The 19,845-nt window shown below is 37.3% G+C and overlaps 1 long non-coding RNA gene across 1 annotated transcript; it reads right to left on the reverse strand.

The window, feature by feature from the left end:
* Positions 1-12,910: 12,910 nt before the first annotated feature.
* LOC124883287 lies at positions 12,911-15,797 on the reverse strand. Its single transcript, XR_007042145.1, has 3 exons — positions 15,368-15,797; positions 14,414-15,283; positions 12,911-13,490 (listed from the first exon to the last, which is right to left on the reverse strand). It is a non-coding gene; the product is annotated as an uncharacterized LOC124883287 (long non-coding RNA).
* Between the last annotated feature and the right edge of the window lie 4,048 nt (positions 15,798-19,845).

Here is a 19,845-nt window from a genome sequence, read left to right on the forward strand (position 1 = left end):
GCGGGGGTCCTGCAGGTGTTCTCTTGCTCCGGGGGGACTTTGGTTGGGGGCAGGTCTGTGGCTCCTCACACTCGCTATAACATATTTTTATGGAGAAACCTTATATACACAAGCACGCTCACACTTACACCCACAGTTGTTTAGATTCAGGTGTTAACAAATACACAGATGTTCTATATTGAGCAGCATTTACCACCAAATATATCTTGCATTCATTAGTACCATGCAGTTTTCGGTAACATTGCTGTTGCTATGTTTCTGCAGGTGTAGAAGCAGTCTTCTAGGGCGTTATCTTGTAATCTCTTCATCCTTCTCTCCTCTATTAATTTCTCCTCTCCTTTTTTTCTTTTTGCCCCACCTCTCTCTCTTTGTGCTTCTTTTTTTTTCCTTTTCATTTCTGACTCCGTGTCTATTGCAATTGAAATAATCCTGTTAGGCTTCTTCTTGGCACTCTCGACAACATTTCTGAGTGCTACCCTTCTGACCAGGACACGTTAAAAAAACAAAGAAAAACAAATTGCTTACCCTGAGTTTATGGTCAGTCATGGTAGATTTTGGGGCAAACAAAAAAAAACAATTCTTATGGCACCAAACTTTGCTTATTGTAAACAAATAGATATAGGTATGTGTACAAAGTGTACAAGAATCCACCCATTGTCATCACCACAGAGGAAACTGCTCCCTTCTTTAGTTGATTAATCTGCAAAACTTGCTTTGCTTCTGAACTGGCCAGTGATTTAAATATATAGGTTAAGTCCATGTTTATTTATTACTGTCTGGTCTTTGTGTCAGATTCTGAGGGCATCTCCTGGTGTCATCTGAAGGACAAAATGTGTAGATAAACTAGCAAACCTATTGGGTTCATTAAATTATTCAATAAACGGGACAGAGCTATGTCAACAGTCTGCATTTGTCAATTATCAGATAAGTTTCAAAGCGAAGCAAATCAATGGTACTGCAATCTTCAGTGACAACAGCCATTCCATAAAAGGTCAGAAATGTGCGACCTAATTCATCTTGGTCATGTTTAGATCAAACATCCTTGAATTAAATTATAATAGGAACTTGTTTTTATTATACGAATATGATCATATCTGTGTTCTGCATGAACATGAATTAATTGTATTGAAGGACACAAAGCTGTCTTTTCAAAACCTAGCCCATTAATGTGTTTGAGCCTTTTCTTATCAAGAATTTGCAAAGTGGTGTCAGAACCAGCCTGTCCTGGCATAAGCAAACTAAGGTGTTGTTTAGGGCCCCCAAGTCAACCAGAGGCCCCAGTAGAGCTCTGTTTCACACTTGCATTATTGCATTCATTTTAGTTTAGTTTTAGTCTTTTTGGGGGCAAATTTAAATCTGAAAGTGTGGCATGCCTTCTATAGTCAGCCCCCTTTACTTTACTAAGATACCCCTAGAAAACTGAGTGAAAGGGATCACTTGTGAAGAGTCACATTATTTGTAAATAGATCCCACCTATGTGTGATGTAATCCCAATTCTGAAGTGGTTTAAAGAAGGGTTAAGTTATGAGTCTGAGTCAGGTTATGAGAAAATTTTTCAGAGAAGCAGCCAAGAGGCCCATGTTAACTCTGAAGGAGCTGCAGACATCCACAGCTCTTGTTGGACAATCTTTTCAATTCAATTCAGTTTATTTATATAGCGCCAATTCACAACACATGTTGTCTCAAGGCACTTCACAAAAGTCAGGTTCATACATTCCAATTAATCCTAATCATTGAACAGTGCAGTCAGATTCAGTTATTTATTCAAATTGGATAAAACGTTTTTCTGTCTAAGGAAACCCAGCAGATTGCATCCAGTCAGCGACTTGCAGCATTCACTCCTTCCGGATGAGCATGTAGAGACAGTGGACAGTCACTGGCGTTGACTTTGCAGCAATCCCTCATACTGAGCATGCATGTAGCGACAGTGGAGAGGAAAAACTCCCTTTTAACAGGAAGAAACCTCCAGCAGAACCAGGCTCAGTGTGAGCGGCCATCTGCCACGACCGACTGGGGGTTTGAGAGAACAGAGCAGAGACACAAAGAGAACAAAGAAGCACTGATCCAGGAGTACTTTCTATGGGAAGGAAAAGTAAATGTTAGTGGATGTAGCTCCTTTAGTCGTTTCATCTAGAAAGAAAGAACAGATAAACTTTGAGCCAGTTTTCAAGGTTAGAGTCTGAAAGAGAGCACATATAATTAGTTACAGTAAAAGCTCAGTCAATTGGAAGGGTTAAACACTGAAAGACAGTGGATCATCTGTAGAAGGTGAGCATTAAGTTGTTGCCAGCAGAAGCTTGGACGATGCCCCTCTCCAGAAAGGTGTCACAGGTAGACACAGAGTCAGGCCAGTTGTAGCTTCTAGGAAGAGAAAAGAGAGAGAACATAAAGTTAAAACCTGAAATAACATCAAATAATGTAAAATTGAAGAGTAGTGTGAGAATGTAGCGAAGAGCGTGAAAGTGGTCATTATGTCCTCCAGCAGCCTAAGCCTATAGCAGCATAACTACAGAGATAGTTTCAGTTTCATTTTATTTATTTATATAGCGCTTATTTACAACAATGTCGTTTCAAGGCACCCCACAGTGTGGGGCCGTCAGGGAGGCTAGACCAAACCACCGAGTGCCAGAGCCCGGCCTCCCCAGAACGGGCCACATGTAAGGGCACTAAGTAAAATAATAAACTGATGAAGTTTGTCCATCTAGAGCCCACTGATGGTCATTGTTATACTAAAAACCACAAGGATCGGGATACCTCTCTCTGTCAGACTGATTATAACCATTGGAAAAGAGAAGGGGTCATACAGGTAGCAGAAATGGAGGGTGTGTTTGCACCTCAACCATAACTGAGCCGGTTTAGGCTAAACCTGACTCCCCCTTACTCCAACCAGCAGGGAGGAAGGAAGGCTCCCTCCCTGATAAACTAAGCCACTCTAACTATAAGCTTTATCAAAAAGGAAAGTTTTAAGCCTAGCCTTAAAAGTAGACAGGGTGTCTGCCTCACGGACTAAAACTGGGAAATGGTTCCACAGGAGAGGAGCCTGATAACTAAAAGATCTGCCTCCCATTCTAGTTCTAGAAACTCTAGGAACCACCAGTAAACCTGCGGTCTGAGAATGACGTGCTCTGTTAGGAACGTATGGACCAATCAGATCTCTGATGTATGATGGAGCTAGATCATTAAGGGTTTTTTATGTGAGGAGGAGAATTTTAAAATCTATTCTGGATTTAACAGGGAATGAAGGGGACGCTAAAATAGGAGAAATATGATCTCTCTTTTTAATTTTCATCAGAACTCTTGCTGCAACATTCTGAATAAGCTGAAGGTTTTTAACTGCATTTTGTGGACATCCTGATAGTAACGAATTAAAATAGTCCAGCCTTGAAGTAATAAATGCATGGACTAGTTTTTCAGCGTCACTCCTGGATAGGATATTTCTAATTTTGGCAATGTTCCGGAGGTGAAAGAAGGATATCCTAGAAACCTGTTTAATATGGGATTTAAATGACATGTCCTTTTGACAGACACACTCTACAAAGTCTACTTTCCAGAAAGACAGTCAGCCTAAAAATGTAGATAGTCTTGCATAGCACTGTATTTAATTTCCCTGTGGGATTAACAAAGTATTTTTGAATTGAATTGAATTATTGGCTCACTATTTAATTATAAAACAACAATCAAGCATGAACTATATAAAAGAAATGCTAACAATGCTGTAGTGTAATGGTAGTGTAATGGTCTAAGTGGTCCTGCTTGTGGCCTTTATTCAACCTCTAGGTTGGGTCAGAGACTGTGCTAGCTTGCAATATAAAGAGGATGCTATCTCAGTGCTTGTAAAAATCAAGTGACCAATCTGACTTTCTGTTTTGTCTTGCAAATGAGATGATGACTTAAGCATGAATGGGTTTGATGAAGCCTTTTTAATGCAGTCAAGTGGGCTGCAGGGATGTGCGGGTGTCTGTCTCCTGATGCCAGCTGGCACAGTGCTCCTTCAGTGGCTTTCCTCGTCTTCCTGAAACAGTGTTTGTGTGGCTGTGTGTGCCTATACATAACCTTGCATCACATCCCTATGTTTAGAATTAACTCAGTGAACCCCTATGAACACAGCTGTACATGATTTATCTGTGGCGATACAGGGATCCCCCTTCACTTGTGCACTGTTCCTGTGGGTATTTACTCTTGCACACATTGACTGTCACACACAAAACAGCCATTCTGTGTTGTCATCTTTTTCAGTGTAACCCTCCACATATACATGTGTTCCTTGCTGTAACTTACACGTCATTGCTATCTCAGGGATTATGATATTTATGAGCTGCTAATGGTAATGCTTCATTTTTTCTGTTTAAAATCACACTGAAAAACCAAATAAGTTAACTTTAGACAAAGCCAATTGATTTTGTTGAAAATATATTAGTGCGCCTCTAAAGTAATAAAGTTTATTGACTATTTGAATGCAATGAATGACACTGATATCTCATTGACTGTTAATAGGTTTGCAAATTTCTGTCTATGCTAGGATTTACTGGATAGTGAGTGAGTTGTATTAAGGCTGACAATTCTAAAAATCTAGGATGTGTATGAGCCAATGCATAACAATAGGTGAGTCGGTGTGTTGAACGTGTCACTCAGTCATATAATTAGTTAGTTTGCATATTGATGGCTTACTGCTTTCTGCTTAAATTTGTGCACTTGTGTGTTGCATGTTTATTCCATAATGTCGCCTGAGTGTTTATTCATCCATGTATCATCAGCCTCCCCATCAAGCTAGCAGCTGCCTGTCTGTCTGTCCATAAAGCTTTGTCCACGTGTGTGTGTGTGTATGTGTGTGTGTATGTATAGACAGTCCAGGCCATGGCCAGGTGATTCAGTGTTTTGCCAGCTATTTCTCCAGAGAGCCAATCTCATGTCCAAGGAGATCCAGACAAAGCCACCCTGACCGTGCCTCAGCTTCTCCCTAAAGAATTAAACACCTCCATTGGGATATATTCTGCAGATGGTCAGGGGGTGTGCAGATTGGGGGCAAATAACAACAGCAACCAAAGATAAAATGATTAGAGAATGGTTAACAAGAGTCTCCAGCTTCTTCTTGTCACTCTGCCAAGAATCAAAGTTAAGTGACATAAACGTAGGTTAGGGAGCAGCTTCAGTTGTGGTAACATTCATCTGTTAAAGCTTGAAAGATTGAAAAAAAAACAGTTATCAACAGTATGTGTTTTATTCTAAAAATGAATGCGCAAAATATATTAAAATTTATGTTATTATTTATTATTGAAATGAATTTTAAATTCTATAGCCATTTAAAATATGTAACGGTTCTTTGCTCTCCTGGTGTTTTGTTTTGTTTGTTGTGATCTGGGAGTCTTTTGCTGTCAAGGTCCATGGATTTTTGTATCATGGTTTATCCGTTTAATTTGTTTCTTGTTTCTTTGTTTTTGTCACATTAATATTTGTTGTCGGACCAAAGTGCAGGTAAGAGCTGGGCAGCCGCATGTTGAATGATCTTCAGCTTTATTCAGAGGTATCCAAAACGTAACATAAATCACTGCAGGAGTTAACCGGAGTCAAAGTCCAAAACTTACATCTCCGAGCTCTGCAGGAACATGGAACACGTGGCAGTCAAGGGTAGAGACCCGAGTTGAGAGAGGAACCAGCAATCAACACGTGAACCAGACTAACTAATATACTAAGGGAATACAAAGGGCAGGTAATCAAAGGAAGAGGGAACAGGTGAGACAAGGAGGCAGGGAGACAGAAGGAACAGGTGAAACTAATGCATAGACTAAACATGGGCGAAGGGATTAATTAACAATAAAAAGACACAAACCAAAAACCACAAAGAAAGTCCAAAATGTCACACCGTGACAGTTTTAGTACTACCTGTCACGTTCTTGGTTTGGATCGGACCAAAGTGCAGATAAGAGCTTGGCAGCCGCATGATGAGAGGAAGACTTTTCTTTAATTAAAGGTCTCCAAAACGTAACATAATCCAGTAAGTACAAACATGAGTCGAGCCAAAAACTTACATGTGTACATAGTTCTGTAACATAGCAAAACTGAGCATAAACAAGGGTAGTGAACGAGGAATAGTGACGGAGGAACCAGCGGGGAACAAAGAACACAGACCAACTAATATACAGGGAGAAAACAAAGGCAGGTAATCACAGGAACTAAGAACAGGTGTGGCAAGGAGACATGGAGGCATAAGGGACAGGTGGAACTAATTAACAATAAAGGAAACCATAGACCTAAGGACGGTTTATACAAAAACACAAACCAAGTTCAAGGATGTCATACCATGACACTACCTTGCAAAAACATTCTGTACTTTAAAACAGGCTTGATTCTGTTTAGTTTAAAGGTGTGTTTTTTCTTCTCATATCTCCTTAGTTAGTTTTGTTGTTTTGCACCCCACCTCTCACTCAATGACTGCTGCAGATAGGCACCAGCCCCCCCTCAACCCTAAGAGGACAAGCAGGTATAGACATGGATGAAAGGTTTTACAAACATTTTCCGAATAAAAATCTGAAAAGCATGGTGTGGACCCTTTTAACCCTCAATAAATAGAATACAACCAATTGCCTTCAGAAGTCTCATAAAAGCCCATTTGGGATGGTCTTCTTTGGGAGCCACAGGCAAGCTGATCAGAGTTGATAAGACGAAAGGTGGAGCTACATAAAGAGAAAACATGGAAGAAAACCTATTGAAGGTTGGAGACTTGAGACTGAGACATAGGAAAATGACCCTAAACAAACAGCTAGAGCAACAATGAAATTGGTTCCCGTCAACCATAATCATGCAGTCGAATGGCCCAGTCAAAGTCCAGACCTAAACACAAGTGAGAATCTGTGGCAAGACCTAAAATATTATGTTGACAGACATTCACATTAAAATCTGTTTTGAGCTAATTTGCAAAAAAAAGCAGTAATAATAATAATATTTAGATGTGCAAACCTCTACAGACTGTTGAACGTGTCATGCGCGTTGCTACTGTAATTGCAGTGAAAGGTTGCTATAAAAAACAGTGACTCCGGAGGGCTGAATAGAACTGCTTGCTACACCTTTCAGATTTTTATTTAAAGATTAGAATGCATTATTTACCTTCATCTACACAATGGTCTTTCTTTGTGCTTATCTCATATATCACAAAAGTCCTCAATAAAATACATTGATGTTTGTGGTTATAAAGAGAAAAATTGGTTATTTTATTGGATCGCGCTTTTTCAATGTAATCACAAACATGCATAGTTCCACAGTTTTTTTTCACAACCATTTTTTCTTTATTTGTTCCTGTGAGATTTGCTTCATCACCTTTCTTTGCCACTGCGTTTTGTTTTCAAATGTCTGGACAACCTGCCACAGCAGCATTTGTAGTTTGTTTTGTCCGCAAGTAAGTCGACTTTTGCATTTACCTCATCCAGCTGCTTCCTAACTCAGTCTGCACTTAGCTTTTTCAACCTTAACAAATTTGCATGGGAAAACAAATCCTAAATGTGTGAAATTGTAAATAGCTGGGCCAAAACCAATTGAGAAAGAGGCAGCGAGGCAGTTTCAGAAAATAAAAGCAACATTTTATTCTTTGCTTGATTTGTCCTCTAAAAGTCTTTTATGCTGCTAACAAGATGAAAACAGCAGTTTTGTCTTTTAACAAAGCACGGGAGACACAGAAGATGTACGAATGTGCTTGTAATTCTTTCATCACACAAGGAAGCACACATAGAAGGCAAGTCAGCAATTCTGGGAATCCACTGCTGTTGTTACACCAGCTTGACCAGAAGCTTTCAGAACAGCATCGATACACATCACCATAATTTGTTTTTCTTTCGTTTTTGGTGTACTCATTAATGAATTATTTTGATTAATTGTTTTTACAGACTACATTCATAATAGAATTGTTTAGGTCCAGGTTTTGAAGTTCACATAATGTCCATTATGTCAGATGACTATTTAAAGGCAGCTTTTAGACACAATTGCATAAAAAATGATAAAATTGAAACTGTGGTTTAATTGTGAATAAAATTGAGTGAAATAAAGTTTTATTTGGTGTGGGATATGAATTATTTCAAGTATAAGTAATGATAGGAAATGTAAAGTGATATTCAATTAATTAGAATATGCGTACACATGAAGCTCATTTGTCAGATTAAAGTACTTTTGGAAAATAACTTTAGAAGGTAATACACATGCTTTCCATTAAGCAGACATGTCTGTATTAAAAATGATTTTTATTAGTCTGAGATAATATTCTAATGTTAAATGTTGTGTTTTCATTAGCTGTAAGCAGGAAGTCTTTTTAATTAACAGAAATAAAAGATTGAAAACATCACTCTGTGTGTAATTAATCTATATAATGTGTTTTATTTTGTAAAATAAATTAGCTTTTTAATAATACTCTAATTTATTGAATATAAGTGTATGTGTACTAAAAACATTATGAAAACAAATATCCAGCTGTCATGGTAGGACATAAATTCTGCCAGTAAGTTTATATTAGATCTTTAAATCAAAAACAGCAGAGTATTGCAGTGTTTGGAAAAACAAGACATCATCTAAAAGGAAAATCCTTGCATAATTTATACTGTTCAGTGGTTTTTATCATATTTTAATTACTGTGTGGAGATTTGGAGTATCACATAAAAAAGCACTACAGCCACTATGCACATCACAAAAAAAAATAAGGACAGTTCATAAGTTAGAATATCTGCAGTCAAACACGTTGAAATTCACAGGTCTAGTCAAGCTGGGGTCAAATAATTTACCAAGCAAGAAATAATCTGTTAGCAGAAAACATTTGGGTAGGATTTAACAAGCTTTTGTCTCCTGCAACTTCTTCTTCAACACGAAATAGTTGAAATTGGTTAAAAGTTATTTTTATTCTTTGTAAAGCTCTCCTCATCAGATTTGTCACACTTGTTTTTTATGTTTATTACCAGTTATTGCTTATATGATCAAAATGAAGAATTCATTTAGTCATAATTTCTGTAGTGTACAAAACACCTCAGCTCTGACTGTTCCTCACAAGAACTCCTTTCCTTCAAGATAACTCGGAAATATCCTTGATAGACTTTTTAGCTAAGAGTCACGAAAATCACAGAAAATAAACCAACTCTAAAGCAAAACTTACAGGACTATTTAAACATTTTAGGCAAGTAGTTTTTCCCAGATCATTCACTACTGTCCTCCTGTATCAGTAGCTTCTGTCTTTTCACATACCAGACTGACTTGATGATGTTCCCATCAGGCTCTGTGGGAGGGCATCTGTCATAGGTTTTAGTTCTTCTATCTTCTGTATGACACATACTGTATAATTCAGGGTTGTTGTCTCGTGCTGCAAAATGAGCTTGAATGTATTTTTGCAACTAGCTATGTGTCAAGCATTCTTACGCTAAATTCTGCTGAAAATGCATTTCATTACAGCTCTATACGTCCTTGACATTAAGTCTTCATTCAGTCCTTAATACATAATGCACGGAGTGCCATTAACAAGAACAGACAAGAGAAACAGGAAGGCAAAACAACGCATTGCATCCAAATGTTGCTTTCAGCTTTAATTGATTGAACATGGAGGAAGTAAATTTACATTTTAAATTGAACATTGTCTTCCAAATCAGTCGGAAGAGCATTAAATGGTGTAATTATGCATGTGTGAATCCGTGTCATAAACACTCAGGGCCATTCCACTCTGTAAGAAAGTGGTGTATGTGTTACCACGGCAATGAGTGACAGACTGAATCATGTACATTTTTCATGGAGGTGTTGAGAGCTGGGACAGCTATACTTTAACAAATATTGCCTGTGATTGCTCTGGCATGTAAACAAAACACTACATTTGATACATTTGACCAGTTTTTACTACCAAAGCTAAACAAGCATGGCAGAAATTTTAATTTCTACATCCTTTAAGTACAAGACATCACAAGTCTTTGATTTACAGAAGATTATATAGAGAAAATGCACCAAAATACACACGCATACATGCCTAGGAGATTGCCTTTATGTAAAGCTTTCATTGCTCAAGATGCAGCACTTGTTTACATGTGCGGTCACGGTCACTCAAGAAATCCGCTTTAATACCTTTGTCCTACACCCACCCTGCCTTTAATACTGTAGATAAAGTAATACTTTTTAATCCCATTCTGAGATGTTTATAGAATAAGAAATAAAGGCAAGAGAAATACATTTTTCTGTTTATATTAAAGTCAGAGGAAACATCTACACCAATCATTCCAAAGTGACAGAACATGTAGGTTGAATAGAAATCAAGCAAATGGTTTAACTGTAGCATAAAACTAAGTTGAAAAACAAATTACTTTTAGAAATGAACTTGCAGCGAGAAAAGAGGGTTGTAGAAAATGGTGGAATAACATTTTAATTTAGAACTGTGTCACAAAAAAAGAGGGGAGAAAACAGCTCCATCAGCGCTCACTCACTGCAGAAGAAATTATGTTAACTAAGATGGAAAAACACCACAGAACTATGAAACCACACTGCAGGTTGGTTGGGAACATCCGATTCTACTGTTGCTGCATTCAACAGGCAGCAGACACGTATACACACCTACACAGATAACACACATTCATACAAGCAGATGTGCATGCATTGGTGGGTGCCTATTGTTATGATTATGATTGTTACAATTGGAGATCAGTTCCACATAAAGTAGGCCACTGCAACAGAAAGTTCCGGTAATGACTACACAAAATAACAGATAAAGCTATAAAAAATTAAAACAAGGGCTTAATGAAAACCTAACATCTGGCTGTACGCTCAGACTCAGTAACCTTGCAGTTTCTGTTGCACATTTAAGGAATACTCAGTTTGTCTGGAACCATATGGTGTCAAAGAGCAAGCATCAGCTCACTTTCCACACATCACCCACCCACCCGTACTTATAACATCTGGTGCAGCCAATTCTATGGCAGCAAAGACCTTTATAAAATAGGCAATATGCAAGGATGACAGGTCCGATTAAATTCCTATCGATGAACATATACTCAATGTTTAACGTGGAAGTTATAAATGTGTTTATAATGAATTCTTGGGTCAAAGTGTAAATAGCTGACACTAGCTTAAGCTATCTACTTAGCAGGTAAAAGACTAATGAACCAACATTTTCTCTTGTGTCAACTAAATTCAATACCACAACTCGCTGGCATTAATATTGTTATAAAGCAGCAATTTAGCATTTCTTGTTTCAACCTGTGAAAGACTATGAATGTCTGATGAGGTGTGTTGTGTAGCTCCTTCTGGTCTATTCTCCAACCCAACAGACTGGGTCACTTTTTTTAAGTTTTGAGGCAATGTTCTGTTAAAATTACTCCGTCTCGTTTTGAACAGCCTGACCCTAACAATCAGATAAACAAATTTTGGCATCAGATTCTGATGGGAATTTTAAGCTTTATTTAAAATGAATTGTGATGGTATACAGCGGTAAGTAAAATCATTGAAAACGTTTACATGAAATAAACAAAGAACCATGTATATTGTTTTTGTTGCTATCAAAAAAAAAAATAGAAATAGAAAGACTTTTTCAATAATATGTCATTTGTGAGTGCTTTCTAATATGGAGTCTGAAACAATAGTTTATCACATGGAAACATTATGGCATTAAGATACATCTGGGCTTTTGTGGAAATGTTTGTAACAGTTTAGTACTTGTGCTTTACATTAGTCCATCATGACACAAAGCATGCACTGTTCAATATCATGCAGACCATCTTCAGATTTGCCTTCTGCATAAACACCAGGTGCACACAAAAAAGCCAAAGATGAAGCGGATGAAGGGGGAGGCTTGAGCAAGCTGACAAGCAGAAGATTAATTCATCTTTCCCAGCCAGTCACTCCCATTCCCTTCCCTCCTCTCGTTTCTTCTTCCAGCCTCATTGTTTTCAATAAAGTGTCAAGAATGGCCATTTTATAATCACATTTGCGACTTGGGATCTGGGATTCAGATCCAATCAATGTCTATTAGAATCACAGTGTTATTGATTGACAGTGGAGAAATGGTGTGAGCGATCTCTGCCATATTCATCCTCACGCGTCTTCCTCATTTATATTGAACACGTATTTGCTGAGTGCAAAGCTGGGTACATTCCTTAGTACAAGTTCCTGGTGCTTTAGCCACAATTTTTTTAAAGTGACAACAGAAGCATTTATGAGATAGTAAAGACAGAACTAAAAACCTACCGCTTTAGAGTTCAAAATTAAAATAAAGTTTCCTGTGAATTATAATAAAATAATCAAGAAGCCTAGGAAGGGGAATACAGCTACATTTAAAAATGCCACCTCTAAATGTAAAGTACATAAAAGGTATCTGAACTGCACATACACACACATTCACACATTGCAGATATTGCTTCTTTATCTTACATCTCTTCTCTGTTTGCTGATATAATCTCCCAACCTTTTAAGGTATATGTGGATTACTCTGAGGAATGAAGAGGAAAACGAAAACACAAACATGAAGCTTTATTAATAGCTCGATCATCACTCACCAAACATAATAAATCTCTAGACATCCTAGACTTTAATTTCCCAGCTAGCCAGTTTTTGGGAACACAACGAAAGATTGAGGCTCAGGGTGGGCAACCATCTCATGGTGAGAAAAGACAGGAAGTATCAGATGTTTGATCCATTTGGTTTCACTTTGAGGAAGTGTATACTTCAGCAGACATTACTTAGTGAAGAAAGAAAGTCAGTAGTTGATTGCAAGCACTTACCTAAAAGGTTTAGAGCACTATTTAAAAAGAGTTAAATGTGTAATAAAACGTTTAAATTGTTTGAACCTTTAGGGACAATAATAAAGTGGATTTTTTCATTTTTAATAGTTTCTTCTTGTAATTAGCTTCAAATAAGAGGCTACACTGAGGTTTATGCTCTAAAAATATTTTTTTAATATGGCCTGCTTAATATTTAATACAAACAGTTAAAGGTTTGCAGTTTTATTTATGCATTTGAACTGTTCTTTTGTCTTGGTTTATACAAAAAAAAAAAAAAAAAGAATTAGGTGAACAAGTTTGAAATTACTGTTGATTTACTCCAATTTGCACAGGGTCAAAATTGAGCACACAAGTTCAGATATACACAAATATACACACACACACCCCCATTGATCTTTCAATAAATGTCCCTTAGCAAATTGTAGAGAAATTGGAGACCTGTTGCCATGTTCTGATTCAGTTTTCTGACCTACATGCAGGGAAAAGTCAGACTGGGTATCTGGGAAAAGAAGTGCAGGGGTTAGAAGCGCAATGTGATTGGTCGCAAAAATGTTCAAAAAAGCATCAATGTCCAAAATAAAGAGTTTTCAAGAAAATTTCAGGAAAGTTCTTAGTGATGGGTTGAGTTGTTCCCAGTTGTAGTTGACCATCAGGAAGTGAATAATTGTCAGAGAGCTCCTAAATTATTCTGAAGTGGATTAGTTGATGGCAGCCAGGAGTGTCTGCATCACTCAGCCAAGCTCATGACCCTGGACACCAGTCCTGCCGCTTCTGGAGAGAGAACACAAACACAACCAGCACAAACATATTCCAAAACCATGACACTTTTTGATAGCCATCAGTGAGCTACTGGCATAATGCAGGCACAATATTGAACACTTTCCTCACCAAAATTGGTAGAGTTCGTTCAAATTGGTTTATTGTCTGGCACAGACCCAGCTTTGTAGTCCATAGATTTTCAGTAGGGTTAAGGTTAAGGCAATTCCAGGTGCTTAATTCCAGCCTTTTTTATCTATTCTAAAAACATTATTGATTAATGTTTGGGATCTTTCTCCTGCTAGAACATTCAGCTGTATCCAAGTTTTAACCTCCAAGTTTTAACCATGGTCAAAGATCCTGCCAGTTATTCTTTTTTACAAGTGTGTTGTCCTCTGTAATTTGCAATGGGACATACATTTAAATGCTAATGGCATAGTATGTGTAGTTTAAAGCTTACATATTTGTGACCCCCAAATCTGTTTTTTGAAATTCATTTGTTTTTTATTATGATATTATTCCACCCTGGAGAAAGAATGAAATACATTAATCAAAGCCTAAATTCATAGGAAATGCATGCTGATGATGAACCTTTACATAAATGCATTACAACAGAGAATTTAGGTGTTTTCCCTTTCTTAATGTTTCCACTGTAAATATGTTAGCAAGGAAAAGAGTGACTCAGAGAGCACTTTCAAATATAGAGGCAGAAAAATGCATGTGTTTTCTTCTTTCTCTGCGTGTAAGTGTTAAGAAGTCCCAAGACAACTCATTAACATTGCAGTCCTCCAATAGGAGAACAAGGAGAACTGGGCAGGGCACTGCAGTCTGTACTCAGCATGCCAGTCACACACAGGGTTGTGTGTCTGAATGTGCAGGAGAAATGCGCAAAAACAAAATACTCTTACAAAAAGAGAAAAGTTTTTTTCTTTTCTTACATTCTTCAAACTAAACCAGCAGAACATTGTAGGGACCACCACAAAAAGACGCACCCACAAAACGTAGAAGGGCTGACATGGATTTATGTTCCCCACAGTCAAAGATGACAAGACCTGAGGAAAAAAAGGCACAAATTCAGCCAAAGAAAACAAACAGGCATTGTTCAGAGACACAAACATACTCGCTCCTTCTTAACGGGAAATGACTTGTTGACTGCGGACCAGAATGTGTAAGGCTACTGTTTTAGTTACTGAGTGCTCTTCTGCACTGTCTGCTCAATAAAATAATTGAAACCCGGTCTCTACTGAAGCATATTAAAAATCCAAACTCACGATAACAGGTAATAATGGACAGAAAATACGTGGAATAGATTTATTGTAATCACTCAAGAGATTTGGGATTTGCAAATGGAAATGAACCATAAGATTAGGTTTGATTTGTGTGTTGGGGTGGAATGTGTTTCCGTGAAATGAATTTGTGGAAATGATTTGTGAAAAGACTGGAGAAGTTGAGGTTTTAATGAGTAGTTGTTTGATTTGGGAATAGGAAACTGCTAGATCACTACCACTCGCTGATTTGTTCTGCATCAATAAAGTGCACGTGTGTAAATGTGTGTGCGTGTTGTTTCTTTTCCTTCTCTCCACTCTTTTTTAGTTCTTTCATCCTTATTCCTGTCTGGCGTTGCTTTGTTTGCTCTAACCTTCTTTTTCAATTAAGCTTGGCTAAACATGAGAAAGAAAATGAAATCTAAACAAACTAGTGACAGCGATAAAGGGCAAATGAAGGGGAGATGGTGCAAATCCTTTGTGTAGCCTTCCTTGTCCAACAGTCTCCTTTCAGGTCGATGAGCCAGACTGAAAAAAGGAAAACTATAAAAAGAAAAAATAGGTTTTGTTCCTATATCTTTCCCAACTTCACAATGATCAATCCCTAATGTTTTTCATCTCTCTCACCTTTCACTCTCTCCTTCTTTGGTTTTATACACTTTTCTTTCAAGCTGTTTGTGTCCCCAGCTAAGATACTGGATCTGCAGAAAGGTGACACACACAGGACCATGAATGATTAAATAAAAATAGAATAACCACACATATGTACACTTACACAGCATATGTGAACATACATATACTTACTGTTTCTTTTATCCTTTATTTTATTTCCTCTAAAGTGTATATATTTATGTCTAATGTATGTAAGCTGTGAACGCCTGAAAAAAAAAGTAAAATTCCTTGTTTGTGCTCACAATTTTGGCCATCAAAGCTCATTTTGATTCTCTGATTAAAAGTATCAGCTATTACTTCCCTCGGACAATAGCAAATACAAGATGTGACTGCTTTAACACATTTTCTTATGTCAAGCTTGTACAAATTTGTATTTGCTTGTCTACTCTGTCCATTATTAAGGCATTATGTTAAAATTAGTTTGATGATCTGAAAAGTGTGACAAAAAAGTAACCTCTTACAACTATTTCCAACTTGAATGCTTCTGTCAAAATCTATACACAATAGACTTGTCTACCCTAGTTTTACTAATGCCAGCTGATTCCTAGTGCCTCATGTGATGTCTTTAAAATACATTAGAATGTAAAAAAATGTGATATACAATGTCGAGATGTGGTTTTCTCGAGTTCTGAAATATTGTGGTCAGATCTTGCTACAGTTTGTAAGTAAAGCAGAAAACACTTTCTTCAATGCCTCCCTCTCTCTGATGGAAAATACAGCCACGTATAAACATTTTATGAAAGCTTCAAGATCTGCCACTCAAATCTAGAAGCAATAAATCTACTTTTCTTTTACCTTCGTGTACCTTCACAAGTGGCTGCTTTAGGAAATGTAAAATTTTCCCATGCTGACTTGATAAAAGACAGAAGGTAATGTTAGGGATCAGTGGTTTAAGAAAAACTGGTAAAGAAAAAAACAAGATGAGGGAAAAGAGAATAGAAAGTGAGATTGCCAAAGATCAAATGGTGTTTATTCTGGGTGCTTTTGCAGTCATGAGGACCAAAGCTTGCCTGTGATCAAGCTTACCTTTGTGTTAAGGTGCTTTTATTGCCTCTTTTTACTGTGAAAAAGGTGTTTACACCGTATGATGAAACTCTTACTTTGCTTTTTCTGCATGATATTAGATGTGAAAAAAAAACAGATATTAAAATGACCATAAAATAAGAAAAGGATTAAATACCAACAAATCTATAAACACAGACTCACCAGAAAATCTCCTGTCCTTCCACCAGTGAAATGATGTCAGCTCCGTGCATTTATGATCATTGGAAAGAAAACTAACAAATAAGTGCATGAATACTTTTCCTCTTTTATTATCCTGATTGGAAATTAACAGGCGGTGTGCTGATTAAATAAGGAGATACCACTCTGTGTGTGCAGTAATTTGATAGAGCATGGTAACAGGTGATACCATCTTCCCTGTTAGCAAAATGATTAAAACACATCTGTCTTTATGGGCCACCCCTCTCTCTGTGTGTTGGTTGGTAGTAAAGGAGCAGGGTGGGCTCAGTGGTTAAAAAAGTAATTACCTCCTTACAGAGTTCTTCTGTTTCTGTATTTTATTATTATTTTTTTGTCTCTCTTAAACATTTTAGATTAAACAAAAATTCAAACAAAGACAAAGTACAGACAAGTACATACAAAAAGCATTTTTCAAATGATGGTTTCATTTATTAAGGGAAAAATGTACCCAACCCAACCCAGTGCAATGTAAAACGTAAACACTCCTCTTATATCCTGAATTGAATTTGAACACTTATAGAATTCGGTTACTGTTTGATCGACAGATTGAGGAAATCACTTAAAGACAACATCTGACAAAAAAAAATTAGGCTTAAAGATCTCAAAATACCAACACGTAAAGCCCCATTCTAAAGAAATTCAAGTGCGACTGAGAAGCCATGACTGACATCCATCATTCTGGAAAGGTTACAAGACATTTCTAAACCCTTAGGACTTCGGCAAACCAAAGTGAAAGCCATTGTACACAATTGCAGAAAACATAAATCAATGGTGAACCTTACCAGACCAGGCCGGCCTACCAAAATTACTCCAAGTGTACACTGACGACTCATCCAGGAAGTCACAAAAGAACCCAGAAGAACAACTAATGTATTACAGGCCACATTTGCCTCAGTTAAGGTCCTGGTTCATGATTGAACAATAAGAAAGAGACTGGGCATAAATGGTATCTATGGAAGAGTTCCAAGGCCAAAATTACTGCTGGAAAAAAACATAAAGGCCTCTCTCAATTTGCCCAAACGCATCATGAGTAAATCCTGAGTAAAACTGACAAGGTAAAAGTGGATATTATTGGAAGGTGTGCATACTGTTACACATGATGTAAAACCAGCACAACATTTCAGAAGGAATGTAGCATGCCAACAGTGAAATATAGTTGTGGTAGTGTAGTGGTCTTGAGCCATAATTGCCATAATTGACGTAACTATGAATTCTGTTCTTTACTAGAAAATCCTGAAGGACAATGTCCAACCATCAGTTTGTGACCTTAAGCTGAAGCTCATTAGGGATGCAGTCCATCACTGAATGAACAGAAAGAAGAAGGTCTTGTAGTGACCTTGTCAAAATCAGAACTTAAATCCTATTGAGATACTGTGGCATGACCTTAAACAAGCACAGAAACCCTCTTATGTGACTGAATTAAAACAATTCTGTTAAAAAGAGTGGGTACAAATTCTTCTGGATGATGGAATTCCTCATCTTAACTCTAAGGCAGAGGCGCAACACCTCTTAGAGGATGTTCCCCATAGAATCAACAATTTAGCATTGGGAAGAGGTTTGAGTAGCCATATGATCTCGAAGGCTATGCTGTAGCTTTTCCAATGGTAAATTGGCCTCAGTCGATGTGTTGAACTAAGAGCGTTTTAACAATTCTGATGATGGTAGACCATAGTGATTGGCGAACCTTGCCCAGATTAGGGAGGGGATCTTGTCAGTGAGCAACTTGTGGTCTAGCTCCTTGGCTAGCAACAGAAAACCCCTTCCACATGAGCCAACCACCTGTGGGGCGGAACGCCCAGAATAGGTGCAATGCGAGCTATAGTTCAGAAAGTAGTTGGGCCCTGGGCATCCAGATTACTAGAATCATAATTTGGCATTTAAAGTGTTTTCAAACATCTACATTTGTCTTTTATTTTCTAAGCTTTCCTGCAGCATTCTCAAAATTAGTGTCTACAAAGATAAAGGTATTGTTTTTTTTTTGTGTTTTGCTGGAATGTTTTTTGAAATGGTTGAGAAAGTATGTGTTCGGGATTGATTCTGTTAACTCTAAATATACTGTCTCTTAAACATATTATTAGCAGATTTAGGGATATTTCCAGTCATATATATGCGGATAACTTCTAGTTATCCTTTTCTTTTAACCAAGATAAGATGAGGATCAGATGTATTTTAAAATTTTTATTTTCTTCTTCTGAGAAATGTAGGAGTCACATTTGATCAAACTATGCAAATTGATAGCCAGAAACTTAAAAATGATCACTTTAAAATTCACGAGAAACTAAGATCTGTAGTATTGAGATTAGAGCTAGTCAGAAAATACATCCATAGGTGTGCCTCTATTAAAAGTTATTATTTAACCAATCAGAAGCTTACAAAGCCATGACATCATCATCCGGGCATTCCCAAGTAGTTGAAAGGCATAATCTTAGTGGATGTAAACTTCTGAAACTAAATAAAGTAATAACAAATAGTCTGCCTCATTTTTCTGGTAATTAGCAACTTCTGCTTGTTTTTGCTTATTGATTTTTTTTCTTTTGCTTTTACCAAATTCTTTTGTGAAATGTCAAGAGTTTTTCCAGTCCACAATTCAAATGGCGCAAATGTTAATATGAAACAGAATAAGATAAATGGCTAAACTGCTGCCTGACTATATTTGCTTTTATGTACAATACAGAAGGTCTTCAAGTGTTTTTTTTTTTCCTCTGGTATAAAATGGATGGAATGATAGCCTGGTCTGATCTCCTTGGAAATATGCCATGATGGATTGACGTTACGTGGATTTAGCTGAGGAAACCATTCCTAACATATCTCTGAAGAAGAAAGAGCACCTTTTTATTCCTCCAAAGCAATGACTAAAACGTCAAAATGAAAAGTTGAGAGTGACAATATGTTTGCACCTGCTCCTCGGTTTCATTCCTGAAGAAAGACACACATCAATAAACTGAGCAGATTTTCATTCCACCTCCACAAGTGATATAAAGTGAGATGAAAGGGAATGAAACCCAGCCTTTTACCTTTTGGCTTTTTTTCTGCAGTCTCACATCATTACTTCTTAAATCCCAAATCTCTACACTTGAAATTAAAATATTTTATTCATTGGTCTGATTGAGATGCATAGGAGGTCTGAAGTGCTTATGGTCAGTTCTTCCCAAACAGAATTTGATTATTTTCAAGCTGCAAGGCTGCTTTGA

Source organism: Girardinichthys multiradiatus, chromosome 17 (genome assembly GCF_021462225.1).
Source record: "Girardinichthys multiradiatus isolate DD_20200921_A chromosome 17, DD_fGirMul_XY1, whole genome shotgun sequence".
Taxonomy (NCBI): domain Eukaryota; kingdom Metazoa; phylum Chordata; class Actinopteri; order Cyprinodontiformes; family Goodeidae; genus Girardinichthys; species Girardinichthys multiradiatus.